This window comes from Oryctolagus cuniculus, chromosome 5 (genome assembly GCF_964237555.1).
Source record: "Oryctolagus cuniculus chromosome 5, mOryCun1.1, whole genome shotgun sequence".
In the NCBI taxonomy this organism is placed as follows: Eukaryota; Metazoa; Chordata; class Mammalia; order Lagomorpha; family Leporidae; genus Oryctolagus; species Oryctolagus cuniculus.
In genome coordinates this window covers 54078820-54090732 of record NC_091436.1, presented here as the reverse complement: position 1 = coordinate 54090732, position 11913 = coordinate 54078820, and the positions used below count along the sequence as shown (strand labels likewise).

General features: G+C 37.7%; 1 pseudogene; it reads left to right on the top strand.

Annotated features, from left to right (window-relative positions):
* The first annotated feature begins 611 nt into the window (after window positions 1-611).
* Window positions 612-11913, top strand: part of LOC100339487 (amine sulfotransferase-like) — a 28247-nt pseudogene continuing 16945 nt past the window's right edge.

Here is an 11913-nt window from a genome sequence, read left to right as displayed (position 1 = left end):
ACTTCAACATGAGATTCTAGCATCTGCACTCCTGGGCCTAATTGCATCAGATTTGGAATTAGAAACTTCTGTTAGAGCAAGGTCTTCATATTCTAGGAAAAAAAGTGAAAATAAAAGTACAGTCATAAAAAAATTCCTATTTCTATAACTATGTAAGTGATAAAAACATAAAATTCTAACAAACTCTATATTAAAAGCATAGACTATGTGAATCAATTGTCTGGCATCATACCTTTTCAGCCATACTTATACAAGCTGTGAAAGCTTCAGTAATGTGGCTAACCTCTGGGTGCATTAATTTCCTCTTCCATATATATGGATTCATATTAATTTTCCATCATAGGATTTTAAGAAAAGTTAGTTATCCTCTCAGTTTATTAGCTTCCTCGTCTTTGATATAGTGATATTAATGATACAGCATTAAATTACTGTGATGTTGAAAGACTTTTGAAATTGTGGCATGTTTGGAATAGTAAAGGAGTTGGTATACATATAATAGGATTTGATATAATATTTAAACTTATTGAGCACTTAACAAGTGTTAGTTACTGTTATAAAATACTAAGAAATTAAAAAGACTTATATGTGTTTTTTACTTGTGGGTGAAAATTATGGACAATACTGACATGTATTTATGGAATTTTAAAGGCTATAATTTTCATCGTATAGCAGTCAATATGGACTTCATAAAAAAATCTAGATGATTTTGCAATTAGAGATGATGATGTCTTCATAATAACATATCCAAAATCTGGTAAGTTTATAAGAGGCAGTTGATCAGATATCTGTCTTTATTGGTTTTGTAAAGCATGTGTACTAAGGTTCTCTTCCAGACACCAACAGCAACCCATCCCCATTTAAGATCAAAAAAAAGTTAAACTCAAATAGCTGTAATTAAGGCCTTAGGCAATGCATATATTTTAATTTCTGATTGCAAATATGAAGAAATCAAATATTGAGCCAAGGGCAGTTACTCTTTAAATGCGGACCTCTTCACTTGGTCTGAAACAAAATGAAAGAAATATATACTCAAAACACCATCTTAATTTTGTTTCCTAGAATGCTTTTCAATTAACTCTAATTATTTTGTGCTTCTCCATAATATTAAAATAAATTTCAACTAATATAATTATACTCAAATCTTACATTTTGAAAAAAGTTATTTTCAAATTGTGCCTTTTACAATAGGAGTTGATTGTTGCCAAAGAAGGTATGTTGTACAGAGTAATTAATGTTTCTCTCAAAGACTCACTAGAGTTTAAGGCAATATGACATTCCTAATATTCATGAAAATTTTTGTCTCCCTCTTTTTTATTCTTGACTTTGGAATTGATGACCTTGTTAACCTTTTTCAAATTGGTAACTCAATACCTTATTTGTGAATTCATCCATCATGTAAAACTTTGCCTAGTAGAAGATACAGTAAGAATGGAAATAGCTTTTTCTTACATAGATATTGATAATACCAGTTTGCTAAGTTTTAGTTCAAGCACCTCAGTCCATTTAAAAGGTCTTTCTCTTACCTTTACCCACTTTGAAGTCTTTGGTACATCACATACCAGTGCTCTGTTCAACCTGCAGGGTACCTTCCTATTTTAGAAGGGATTTCAGTGAATCTCCCCAGGATTAACTATAAATTGTATAAAATTTATCACACATTTAAATTGGTTAGGCAGTAACATATATAAGATTTTTGACACTTCACATGCTTTTAGAACATTCGAGAACATTGATGCAAAAATCCTAAAGCAGGGGCCAGTGCTGTGGCATAATGGGCAAGGCCACTGGCATTCCATATTGGCACCAGCATCCCATATGGGTGCCACTTCATGTCCTGGCTGCTCCACTTCTGATCCAATTCCCTGCTAATGTGCCTGAGAAAGCAGTGGAAGACAGCCAAAGTCCGTGGACCTCTGCACCCACATGGGATGCCTAGAAGATGCTCCTGGCTCCTGGCTATGGGTTGGCCCAGCTCTTGCCACTGGGGCCATTTAGGGAGTGAACCAGTTTAGAAGACCCTTCTATCTCTCCATCTCTCTCTCTCTCTCTCTCTCTCTCTCCCTCTGCCTCTCTAACTCTGTCTTTAAAATAAATAAATCTTTTTAAAAATTGTAAATATAAGCAAACCTAATCTAGTTTTTTAAACTTTTGTTTAATAAATATTAATTTCCGAAGTACAACTATTGGATTATAGCGGTTTTTCCCCCATAACCACCCTCCCACCCTCAACTATACCATCTCCTGCTCCCTCTCCCATCCCATTAACATCAAGATTCATTTTCAATTATCTTTATATACAGAAGATCAACTTAGTGTTTACTACGTAAAGATTTCAACAGTGTGCACTCACACAGAAACACAAAGTGTAAAGTACTGTTTGAGTACTAGTTATACTGTTAATTCACATAGTACAACACATTAAGGACAGAGATCCTACATGGGGAGTAAGTGCACAGTGACTCCTGTTGTTGATTTACCAATTGACACTCTTATTTATGAAGTCAGTAATCACCTGAGGCTCTTGTCATGAGTTGCCAAGGCTATGGAAGCCTCTTAGGTTCATAAACTCCAGTCTTATTTAGACAGGGCCATAGTCAAAGTGGAAGTTCTCTTCTCCTTTCAGAGAAAGGTACCTCCTTCTTTAATGGCCCATGCTTTCCACTGGGATCTCACTTGCAGAGAGCTTTCATTTAGGTCACTTTTTTTTTTTTTCCTCAGTGTTTTGGCTTTCCATGCCTATAATACTCTCATGGGCTTTTTAGCTGGATTCAAGTGCCTTAAGTCCTGATTCTGAGGGCAAAGTACTGTTTAGGACATCTGCCATTCTATGAATCCTCTGTGTATCCTGCTTCCCATGTTGGATTGTTCTCTCCTTTTTAATTCCATCAGTTATTATTAGTAGACGCTAATCTTATTTAGGTGATCCCTTTGACACTTAATGCTATCATTATGATCAATTATGAACTGAAACTGATCACTTTGACTAGTGAGATGGCCTTGGTACATGCCACCTTGATGGGATTAAATTGGAATCCCCTAGCATTTTTCTAACTCTACCATTAGAGGTATGTCTGATGGAGCACGTGCAGAACTGTACATCTCCTCCCTCTCTTATTACCACTCTTATATTTAACATGGATCACTTTTCAGTTAAATTTAAACAACTAAGAATAATTGCATGTTAATTAAAGAGTTCAACCAATGGTATTAAGTTGAACAAAAAAAATACAAAAAAGGAATAAAGTATTAAGTTGTCCATCAACAGTCAGGGCAAGGGCTGATCAAGTCACTGTTTCTCATAGTGTCCATTTCACTTCAACAGGTTTCCTTTTTGGTGCACAGTTGGTTGCCACTGATCAGGGAGAACATATGATAGCTGTTCCTGTGGGAAAGGCTTTTTTCACTCAGCTTGATTCCTCCATTTTGATGCAAATGACCAGTTCTAGGTCTTAGTCTCCTGTTATTACTCCCAACCGAAGTCAAATTTTTCTGTTTGGCTGAGAGCTTGCGCAGCTCCGAGCTGGCACAGCTGTTATTTATGTCCAAAATGGCACCTGCTCTATTGTCTCACATGCCTTTTAAGGTGTGTGGAGAGGGAGAATCATGTCTGTATCATCCCTTTTTTTTTCCCTCCTCTAGTTAGGATGGTGTACTTTCATCCATGGGGCTTCAAGCCTTGTTCTCTCTAGGCTCTTCCTGCCACTTTTCCTGTATCGCCTCACCTCCCTTTCCAGTGCTGGAGCAGAGACTCTCTGCATCTGGGCTCCCAAGCCGTGGGTACCCCTGCCCTCCATGCAGATATACTGTGTCCCTCTAATTCCAGAAGTGTTTCCTGTGCAGTTTTTTCCCTAACTCTTCCCTGAGACTACAGTATCTCCGCTTTTATTAAACTATCATTTCTTGGACTATCAGTGAGCTCCCTCCCTATTTTGCCATCTTGGAACCCTCCCATAGTGTAGTTTAGTGCTGTTGTTTCTTTGTTGATTTCTGTCTAGCTGATTCGTTTAATGATGGAAGTCCACTGTTACTATTGTTCTGGAGTCTATATCTCACTTTAGGTTCATTCACACTGGTTTTAATTGGCCAGATGCCCTGGCTTTGGGCGCATATATATTTATTTACTATAGCACCATCTTCCTATAGAATTGATCCCTAATCATTACGTAATGCCTTTCACTTCCTATATGCTCAGAATGGTAGTTTGAGCTGGACCTGGATCAAGAGCTGGGAATAAAATCCAGAATTCCCACATACCAGTAATTTAATAACATGTGCCATCACCATTTCCTCTCAGGGTTTGCCTTAGCAGCAAGCTGGAGTCAGGTGCCAGAGCCAGAAATGAAAGACACTAAGCTACCTGAATATGGATGTGGACATCTAAATAGACAGGCTAAACACTCACTCCTGAAAAGTCTTTTAGAATGGTGACCCCTACTTCAATAAAGGATGAAATGTGGAGGGCTTGGTTTGAGTTTTTATAGTAAGTGCAGAATGAGAGTTAAAACTTGGTTTTTAGGATGTTTAATTTGTTTTTGCTTGTTTATGATGTGTCTGTCTCAGAACATCCCAAGCAAGTTGGTCATACATGGTTTGGTTACAAGAATAAGTAAATATGTTCACCAAACATATACTATCTGTTCACTTGAAATCTGGCTTTGTTCTTATGTCTTTGAATGCTTCAATATATTATAGAAGTTCAAGGATGTTGTGAGGAATGCAATATGTGCTATTGTAGATCTAAAACTGAAGGCTTTGGTGGTCAGAATCAGGAAGGGTCTAAGATTTTGCAAGCTAGCAGGTTATCCTGCAACAGTTTCACTGATGATGGCTGAGATGAGACTCTTGGATCAAACACAAAGGATTTTAGAGTTCATGATACAGCAGTCAGCAAACTTCATGCTTCTTGGAGCTTCCTGTGGAGAATTACCACCAGACTAGGATTACAGTCTTTAAGGATCGTACTGCTCTGAAACCTCCATTGGGGCTATTTTAGTGAGACAGGGGAGTTAGTCTGAATTTAATTATAGTTTGCCTACCGTGTGACAAAGAAAGATGCAGATAATTGCAACGATGTTTTTCGTAACTATTTTATGGAGATGAAGAACAATTCAGTTTCTTAATGATGTATGTTCACAGTCTTTCTAACACTAGCTCTGGTGGCCAGCCCAAAGTCCTTGTGTTCAAGAAATAACAAGATTAGACAATAAAATCAGAACATAAAGTGAATATCTTCATGCAATTCCCCAACTAGTTTGGCTATACAGACCCAGATCACTCAATAGCAAATTCCCACATGCTCTTGCAGATACTGGGACAAGGTTGGAATGCATAACAAGGACTCATGATGCTTTAAATATATTGGAAACTCAGCCGGCACCGCAGCTCAATAGGCTAATTCTCTGCCTGCAGCGCCGGCACACCGGGTTCTAGTCCCTGTTGGGGCGCCACATTCTGTCCCAGTAGCCCCTCTTCCAGTCCAGCTCTCTACTACGGCCCGCGTGTGCAGTGGAGGATGGCCCAGGTCTTTGGGCCCTGCACCCACATGGGAGACCAGGATAAGCACCTGGCTCCTGGCTTTGGATCAGTTTGGTGTGCCGGCCGCAGTGCGCCGGCCGCAGTGCGCCGGCTGCAGCGGCCATTGGAGGGTGAACCAACGGTAAAGGAAGACTTTTCTCTCTGTCTCTCTCACTATCCACTCTGCCTGTCAAAAATATACATATATATATATAGGAGACTCATGGTTCTCAGCTCAGAAGACTGTGAATTCTTTCTTTCTTTTGAAGATATATAAACTTATTTATTTGAAAAGCAGAATCAGAGAAAGAGAGAAAGTCACAGAGAAAGATTTGAGATCTATCACCTACTGGTTCACAACCCAAATGGCTGTAATGGTTGGGGCTGGGCCAGGCCAAAGCCAGGAGCCTAGAAATCCATCTGGGCATCTTACTTGAATGCAGGGACCAATGAACTTGGAACATCTTATGCTGCTTTCACAGGCACATTAGCAGAAAGCTGGTTTGGAAGTGGAGCAATCAGGACATGACCCAACACCCATATGGGAGGCTTGCATTTTAGACTGTAGCTTAACCCACTATGCCACAGAAGCCACTCCCTGGAGCCTGCAATTTCTTGACATGTGGAATTCTTTCAAAATGTCAGGCTTGGGGCCAGTGTTGTGGCTCAGTGGGTTAAGCCACCGCCTGTGCTGCCAGCATCCAATATGGACAGTGGTTCATGCTTGAGCTTCCCCACTTCTGATCCAGCTCCCTGCTGATAGGCCAGCTGGGGAAAGCAGCAGAAGATAACCCAAGCACTTGGGACCCTGCCATCCACATCAGAGATGTAGAAAGAAGTTCCTGGGGAGTAAACCAATTTTTAAAAGATCCCCCCCATTCTCTCTCTCTTTCTCTCTCCCTCTCTCCCTCCCCTCTTCCATAACTCTACATTTCAAATAAACCAACAACTCTTAAAAAAGTGTCAGATTAACCTCCATAAAAACCATCACTGAATCTTTCTTGAAATCATGGGAGTGGAGTGCTCAAGTCCATATTGCCACTCATAAATCATTTGAGTATCCATTAGAAAAGAAGGTCAAATCTTCATATAATTATATTTGATTACAGTCAGATATGTTCTGAATTGAAATGGAATTATTTAATATATTTACATGAGTTTCTGTATTGTTCCATAGACAGTGACCAAATTTTACTAATTAAGAAACCAAGAATCAATAACAACTCTTAAATTGTGGATCTTCTATTTCCTCATAATTTGTACTATGGGATAACTCTGAAAATGGGGCATAAAAATATTTCATGATGTGGAGATCTAATTCATGGAAAGTAGGAAGAGGGTGGTAACTGAACATATTCTTACTTTGCTTTGAATGGACATCTGGGCCTTACGGTATTAATTTGTACATAATTCTGTAAGCTAAACTTCTAATAAAGGAATCTATGGAGGAAGAAACAGAGGAACTCACAAAAGCTAGTAGTAAGGAAACTTAGACAAAGGGTAGGGAACAGGGAGGAGGATCTGCTGAAATGACCTGACTCACTTTTATCATGAAATCAGAGCAGCCATAAGTCTTTTTTTTGAATTTTTTCTTTTCAACTTTTATTAATAAGTATAAATTTCCAAAGTGCAACTTTTAAATTATAGCAGCTTTCCCCCCATAACCTCCCTGCCATCCGCAACCATCCCATCTCCTACTCCGTCTCCTGTCCCATTCTTCATAAAGATTCATTTTCAATTATCTTTAAATACAGAAGATCAACTTATTATATACTAAGTAAAGATTTCAACATACTGTACCCACAAAGACACACAAAGTATAGAGTACTGTTTGAGTAGTAGTTTTACCATTAATTCTCATAGTACAACACATTAAGGGCAGAGGTCCTACATGGAGAGTAGGTGCACAGAGACTCCCATGTTGATTTAACAATTGACACTCTTATTTATGATGTCAGTAATCACCTGAGGCTCTTGTCACGAGCTGCCAAGCCTATGGAATCCTCTTGAGTTCACCAACTCGGATCTCATTTTGACAAGGCCAGTTTCAAAGTGGAAGTTCTCTCCTTCCTTCAGAAAATGGTACCTACTTCTTTGATGGCCCGTTCTTTCCACTGGGATCTCAATCATAGAGATCTTTCATTTAGGTCATTTTTTTTTGCCAAATTTCTTGGCTTTCCACACCTGCAAAACTCTCATGGGCTTTTTAGCCAGATCTGAATGCCTTAAGGGCTGATTCTGAGGCCAGAATGCTGTTTAGGACATCTGCCATTCTGAGTCACCTGTGTATCCCGCTTCGCATGTTGGATCATTCTTTCCTTTTTAATTCTATCAATTATTTGCAGACACTGGTCCCATCCATGCAATCTCCTTGACACTCAATCCCATCCCCCTGATCAACCATGAACTTAAACTGATTACTCCTACAAGCAAGATGGCATTAGCACATGCCAACTTTATGGGATTGAATTGTAATCCCCTGGCAAGTCTGTAGCTCTCCCATTAGAGGTAAGTCTGAGTGAGCATGTGCTGAACTGTATATCTCCTCTCTCTCTTATTCCCACTCTTATATTTAACAGGGGTCACTTTTCAGTCAAATTTAAACAACTAAGAATAATTGTGTGTTAATCAAAGAGTTCAACCAATGGTATTAAGCAGAATAAAAAAAAACACTAAAAGGAATAAAATAGTAAGTTGTTCCTTGACAGTTAGGACAAGGGCTGATCAAGTCACTGTTTCTCATAGTGTCTATTTCACTTCAACAGGTTTCCTTTTAATTGCTCAGTTAGTTGTCACTGATCAGGGAGAACTTACGATATTTCTGTCTTTGTGACTGGCTTATTTCACTCAGCATGATGTTTTCCAGATTCCTCCATTTTGTTGCAAATGACCAGATTTCATTTTTTTTACTGCTGTATAGTATTCTATAGAGTACATATCCCATAATTTCTTTATCCAGTCCACTGTTGATGGGCATTTAATTGATTCCAGGTCTTAGTTATTGTGAATTGAGCTGCAATAAACATCAAGATGCAAACAGCTCTTTTATTTGCCAGTTTAATTTCCCTTGGGTAAATTCCAAGGAGTGGGATGGCATGGTCATGTGGTAGGGCTATATTCAGGTTTCTGAGGAATCTCCAACTTTACATTCATAGTGGCTTTGCCAGTTTGCATTCCCACCAACAGTGGGATAGAGTCCCTTTTTCCCCACATCCTCACCAGCATCTGTTGTTGGTAGATTTCTGAATGTGAGCCATTCTAACCAGGGTGAGGTGAAACCTCACTGTGGTTTTGATTTGCATTTCCCTAATTGCTAGTGATCTTGAACATTTTTTCATGTATCTGTTGGCCCTTTGGATGTCCTCTTTTGAGAAATGTCTATTGAGATCCTTGGCCCATCTCTTAAGTGGGTTGTTTGTTTCATTGTTGTGGAGTTTCTTGATCTCTTTGTGGATTCTGGTTATTAATTCTTTAATGGTTGCATAGTTTGCAAATATTTTTTCCCATTTGTCAATGCTTCTTCGCTTTCCTGACTGTTTCTTTTGCAGTACAGTAACTTCTTAATTTGATGTAATTCCAGCAAAAATTCTTAAAGTGAAAAAGTAACTAAGAGTCCTTGATTATAACTTTGTTAATATTAATGTAAAATAAGGACAGAGCAACCAAATAAAAAATGGAAAATAAGCATATTTAGTGCATTTAAAAGAAAAGACTCTCCAAGTGATTTTCAGATATTACTTGAAATTTATTATTCAGCACTATGTCATGGAAGAAAATGAGATTACCTATTTTTACAGGTACCATCTGGACTCAGCAAATACTAAGCTTGATTTATTATGTGAAGCATCTCAATAGAACTGAAAATATAAACACAATTGAAAGAGCCCCCAATCTTGAATACAACATTTTCAATGTGGACTTTGAGAAAAGACAGTCCCTCGCCTCTTTGCTTCCCACCTCCCATATTATTTAGTTCCCAAAGGGCTGAAGAACAAGAAAGCTAAAGTAAGTCCTGGCAATAGCTTAAAGAGTTTTTTTTCACAGGCAACACACCCTCTTACCTATTGTTCATTAGTCCCACTCACCCATGCTCTTTCATATGTTGTATTTTATTGTCTTTCATATTAAGATATATATGGAATTATAATTATGTGAATATATTGGACCACCACACAAATTATTTCTCCATATGGACAACTATTTTTATTTTAAATAGTTTGTTTCTTCACTTATCTCCAATACTGCTTTGACAATGCATAAAATACCACATAATGCTTACATAACATAGATTGATAAAGTCCTCTCAAAAACCAATTAGCAATATTTATGAACCCTACTAATAATAAATTTTACTTTATACTTATATTTTATGTACTTGCATAAAATATTCTTGATTCTTGATATTCTGGTTTATATGCTGATTCATATGTGCAATGTCATGTGAATAAAATTATTTTTTGTAACAGATTTTGTAATAGCATTAAATGGTTGAAAACAAAATTTCCATGACTAGTAGACTGACTGAAATTTGTAATGATACATTCATATAATGAAATATATTGTCATTAACAATCCATAAAATAATCAAAATTTGTAAAACTCATTTTATACTTCATCTTGCAGATTATTTATGTCTACAGAAATCCTAAGGGTATTTTGGTCTCATATTATCATTTTGCAAATTGGATGAACACACTTGACCTTACAGATACCATAGCCAGGACTCGATCTGCCAACTGTATGGGATGTTGTTGACACGGGTGGTGGCTTTACCTCTTGTACCACAATGCCGGGCTCAGCTGTGGAATTTTTCATTTCACTACTGATGAGTATTGATTGATGCAGGGGGCTAGTGGAGTGTGGAATCAGGTATTCACTCATTTAGAAGATTATATTTAGGTTCTACTCCTTGGTAGATAACAAATAATGAAATTTGAGAGTTTAGAGAATAAGAGAAGAAATAGAGATGCGTGTTTTCAGCTGGAGGAAGTAGGAAAACGAAGGGATTTACCCTACAGGAATCTTCAAACTCCAATCCTGGGACTTATTTCTTCAGTGCTCTTTTCTTGCATACACAGGGAAGGCTTACATTGGCAAATTTCTATATTATAAATGTAAGTTTTCTCTCACAGCACTAATCAGTTGGAAATGGTGAAAGAAATGTGCAGTAGTGGAGCTTTGTATTTATCTCTGAACATTTTAAAATAGAAAAGAAAGAATACAGTTGGTTGTCAATGAGTGCAGCATCTTGACCTTGTTACTTAATTGTTTCCACAGTGCTGGGAAGCCTTTGGTTTGATCACATCAGAGGCTGGTATGAGCACAAACATGACTTCAATACTCTGTTCATCATGTATGAAGATATAAGAAGGTAAGATGAGAAAGTTATTTGGAAAAAAAACACTTCTTTGGGATTAAACAAAACACATTCACTTATATCTTTATGTCTAACCAACTCTTTCTCAGGCTTGCTTTTAGGTTTCAAATTTAATGGTAGCCCCATCATTACTGGTGTAGCTAAGGGCTCACTTCTCCTTACATATAGTGATTTTTTTTTGTGATTCTTTCTATGTAATCAATTGTAACACTGGAGGCAATTGTTAGAGTATACATAGTTACCAAAGTGCAAGAAGGAGGACAGGGGCAAGAAGCCACTACTAATATATGGTTGATAATTGCTACAGGTGAGTTAAAGTTCACTGTTTTATACTGTCTGACTGATATGCTGATTCTTTAATATATACTCTATTCATTCATTAAGAAATCAGCGACTGTAAACAATGCCACCACGCTTAAACATTTGTGTTCCATCTTCAATATGCCAGCAGCAGATAATGCTTTTCTCCAGTTTATATATTTTTGATTGAGGCGTATTATAAGCTTTGTAAAATACAGTTTACCATATAACAGGGTGAGAATCTTATTTCAACTGAGTATAAGATACAGAACTTGACTAGCTCAAGTGTTTTGGCTTTTAAATCTTTCTAAAAAAATGCTCCAAATTTCTCAAGTAATTGGGTAGTCATCCAATTTGGAGTAAATGGAAGGTTCTTCCCTCTTCTGCTGCTTCTCCCTGGGAATTTCTCAGTAAATTTAGCCAATACTTCCTCTTCCTTCTTCTCCTATGATAATCTCATCAGAGCACCCAAAGGCAAAGCAGTTTATCTCAGAGGATTTGCACATTTACCAGTGACTTGGAGGTGGTATTTTGACAACTACATTGACTTGTAAAGAAACATTTTGAGGTTTCCTGTCTCAGGTATCCACCAGTATAGATCAGAATGGAGTTAGTGGTAACTTCGGTGTTTAAATATTCACACATAGTTGTTTACACTATAAACAATGCAAGGGCATCCTTAACACAAAATGAAAATATTGGTTATCTTTTAGGGGAAGGGC